Below are 4,099 nucleotides of genomic sequence, written 5' to 3'. Positions count from 1 at the left end.
ATTGTCCTAGGAGCCCAAGGGTTAGAGGTAATTCTGGGGATGGATTGGATGACTAAATACCAAGGCCACATTGACTCGTGCCCAAAAGTCTATCACCTTAACCAATAGCGAAGGAATTCAAATAAAATACACCGCCACCGTGCCTTCATCTAAAGCCTTCTGTAAGCAAAGTGTCGCTGGAACCCCCATCGATCTTGTCCCAATCGTTTGTGAGTATCCAGATGTTTTCCCAGAAGAGTTGCCCGGTATGCCCCCTGATAGGGATATCGAGTTCATCATCGAACTTATCCCCGGAACAGCACCCATAGCACAAAGGCCTTATCGCATGAATCCTCAAGAGCTTATTGAACTCAAGAAACAATTGGACGATATGTTGAGTAAAGGTCTAATCCGACCTAGTGCCTCACCATGGGGATCTCCCGTGATATTCGTGGACAAGCGAGACGGTACCATCCGCCTGTGCGTGGATTACCGAAGACTCAACGACGTAACCATCAAGAACAAGTATCCCCTTCCCAAGATCGAAGATTTGTTTGATCAAATGAATGGAGCCCGAGTTTTCTCCAAGATCGATCTCCGTACTGGTTACCATCAGCTCAAAGTACGCGAGTCGGATATCCCCAAAACAGCCTTCACCACCCGTTACGGATTGTTTGAGTACACCGTAATGTCCTTTGGCTTAACCAATGCTCCAGCTTACTTCATGAACCTGATGAACAAAGTCTTCATGGATTACCTCGACAAGTTTGTTGTGGTATTCATTGATGACATTCTTATCTATTCAAAATCTGAAGAAGAGCATGAGGAACACCTACGCCTTGTTTTGGGCACCCTGAGGGAACATAAGCTCTACGCTAAGTTTAGCAAATGTCAATTTTGGCTCAAGGAAGTCGGATTTCTTGGCCATGTTCTATCCGCTGGAGGAGTCTCTCGTCGATCCCTCTCTCATCAAGTCTATCATGGATCGGAGGCCGCCAACAAACCCAACCGAAGTGAGGTCCTTCCTCGGATTGGCGGGATATTACCGCAAGTTTGTAGAAGGATTCTCAAGTATCGCCAAACCCATGACCCAACTTCTCAAGAAAGGCAGGAAATTTGAGTGGACCGAAAAATGTGAAGAAAGTTTCCAAGAGCTCAAGAAGCGTCTTGTGTCCGCCCCTATCCTCACCATGCCAGATGTCACCAAGGACTTTGTAATTTATTGCGACGCTTCCAAGCTCGGACTTGGTAGTGTTCTGATGCAAGAAGGAAAGGTTATTGCCTACCTCTCCCGACAACTGAAGCCACACGAGGAAAATTATCCCACTCATGACCTGGAGTTAGCTGCTGTAGTTCATGCACTCAAGACTTGGCGTCATTATCTCATCGGGAACCGGTGTGACATTTACACCGACCACAAGAGCCTCAAGTATATATTCACTCAGAGGGAGCTGAATATGCGACAAAGAAGGTGGATAGAGCTGATAAAGGACTATGATTTGAGTATCCATTATCATCCTGGAAAGGCGAACGTGGTCGCCGACGCCCTTAGTCGCGAACCATGCTCGCTGAATGCCCGTCTCAAGGTTGAGCAACCCATGTTGTATCAAGAGTTTGAAGAATTCGGACTGGAGCTGGTTAGCCATGGTTTTCTTGCCACACTGGAAGTAAAACCCACTCTCCAGGATCAAATTAAGGAAGCCCGCAAGGGTCATGAGAGTATCGAAGGTATCAAACGCCGTATGGACAAGGAGGAAGTAGCTGGATTTTCCATTGATAAAGAAGGAGTCTTGTGGTATAATGGGCGCCTTTGTGTACCGACTATCCCTGAATTAAAGCACCCGATTATGGATGAAGCTCATAACACTCCTTACTCCATTCATCCCGGTGGAACAAAAATGTATCAAGATCTCAAGGAGACTTTCCGGTGGCATGGAATGAAGCGTGACATTGCTCTCTTCATTGCTAAGTGTGACGTGTGTCAACGGATCAAAGCGGAGCATCAACGCCCTGCAGGTTTACTTCAGCCCCTAAAGGTCCCTGTATGGAAGTGGGAGGAAGTGGGAATGGACTTCATTCATCGGACTCCCACGGTCAAGTCGCGGACACGATTCCATTTGGGTAATTGTGGATCGCCTTACCAAGGTCGCCCACTTCATCCCGGTTAGGACCACCTACAATGGCCGAGATTTAGCCGACCTCTACATATCCCGGATAGTTAGCCTGCATGGTGTACCCAAGACCATTGTCTCTGACCGAGGACCTCAATTCACCTCTCGGTTCTGGAAGAAGTTACATGAAGCCCTTGGAACTAAGCTCTCCTTCAAGACTCGCTTATCATCCACGGATCGGGTGGGCAGACGGAACGTGTGAATCAAATTCTGGAGGATATGCTTCGCGCCTGTGTTTTAGCTTATGGAACCAAATGGGAGCATTGTTTGCCTTTCGCCGAGTTCTCTTACAACAATAGCTACCAGGCCAGCCTCCAGATGGCGCCTTTTGAAGCCCTCTATGGACGAAAATGCCGCACTCCTCTTAACTGGTCTGAAACCGGAGAAAGCCAAGTGTTTGGGCCTGACATACTTCGAGAAGCTGAAGAACAAGTCCAACTCATCCGAGACCGTTTGAAAGCTGCCCAATCCCGCCAGAAAAGCTACGCCGACCCCAAGCGTCGTGATTTAACCTTCAACACCGGGGATTTTGCTTATCTCCGGGTGACACCTCTCAAGGGAATGCAGCGTTTCCATGTCAAAGGCAAGTTAGCACCCAGGTACATTGGCCCCTTCAAGGTCCTTGCCCGCCGCGGTGAAGTCTCATACCAACTAGAGCTACCCGCAGAACTGTCAGAGTTTCATGATGTCTTCCATGTCTCCCAACTCCGCAAATGCCTTCAAGTACCTGACAAGCCCGAAGTGTTCAAGAACATCGACCACCGCTCTATCGACCTAAACCAGGATTTAACCTACCGTGAGAAACCACTCCAAATTCTGGAAGAGGCCGTGAGAGTCACTCGCAGAAGAAAGATCAAGTTTTTCAAGGTCCAGTGGAGTAACCATTCTGAGGAAGAAGCTACCTGGGAACGGGAGGATTATCTTAGGAGCGAGTTCCCATATCTCTTCAGCTCTTAGTTCCGGAATCTCGGGACGAGATTCTTTTAAGGGGGGAAGGTCTGTCACATCCCACTTTTCAAACCTTGCATATTTTCTAGCTTTAAAAATTTGGGCCAACAAAAACTTTTATTTATCTTGATACCTAGTGTGCATGGCTTGAGGTTTTGATTAGATTTGTTAATAGTAAGTGTTAAAATACAACTTCTCACACTAAAACCCTTAGTAACAAGTCTTTGTACCAAAAATTTAAAAGAGGAAACTCTTCATGATACCACTTGTGAAACACACCCCACCCAACTTCTCTTCTTAGAACAATTTTTCCTCTTAACCAAAAGCTTGGGTGCATGAGTGCATGCAACCACAAGACACCTTTTTCTCTCCATGCACCATGCCCCTCTCTTTTTCTCTCCCCATAGGGTAAACCCTAGGATAAGGGGGACACTTCCCCCTCTCTTTTCTCTGCATATGGCCGTGGCCATGGACCCCTCTTATTTTTCTTTTTTTCACCACCACTTTGATCACTCCTTTTGACAAACCCTAGAGGGCAACCACCCCCTCTCTTACCTCTCCCTCTTTTTCCCTTGTGCATGGCCGAGTTGGGAGGCCATGTCCCTCTCTTATGGCTGGCACTTGGTGCCACACCCACCCCTCAAGCCCACCTCAATCTGGCCCGCAACCCACCTCCCTTGGACCCTCCCTGCCCCTCTCCACGAGCCCAAACGTGCACCAGCCCACTCACCTGGAGGCCGTCGGTCCAGGGACGTGCACGCCCTGGAAAAACCTCCGCGCACGCGCGCAGACGCCCGCGACAGGACGTCGCCTCGATCTCCCTCCCTCTCGCCTCGTGAACGCGCGCACGCCTCGACTTCCCCGCTTGCTGACGCCACCACGCGGACGTCATCACGGCCCCACGCGATGACGCCAGCCCTCGCCTTCCCGTTGGGCAGAACCACCGCCCAACCCCGCCGGACGCCCTCCCTCCGCCTATAAAAGGGCACCCGCACCCCCAC

The sequence above is a fragment of the Lolium rigidum genome, chromosome 6 (genome assembly GCF_022539505.1).
Source record: "Lolium rigidum isolate FL_2022 chromosome 6, APGP_CSIRO_Lrig_0.1, whole genome shotgun sequence".
Classification (NCBI taxonomy): domain Eukaryota; kingdom Viridiplantae; phylum Streptophyta; class Magnoliopsida; order Poales; family Poaceae; genus Lolium; species Lolium rigidum.
The sequence above is the reverse complement of the archived record's forward strand: the minus strand, read 5'-3'. Positions refer to the sequence as shown.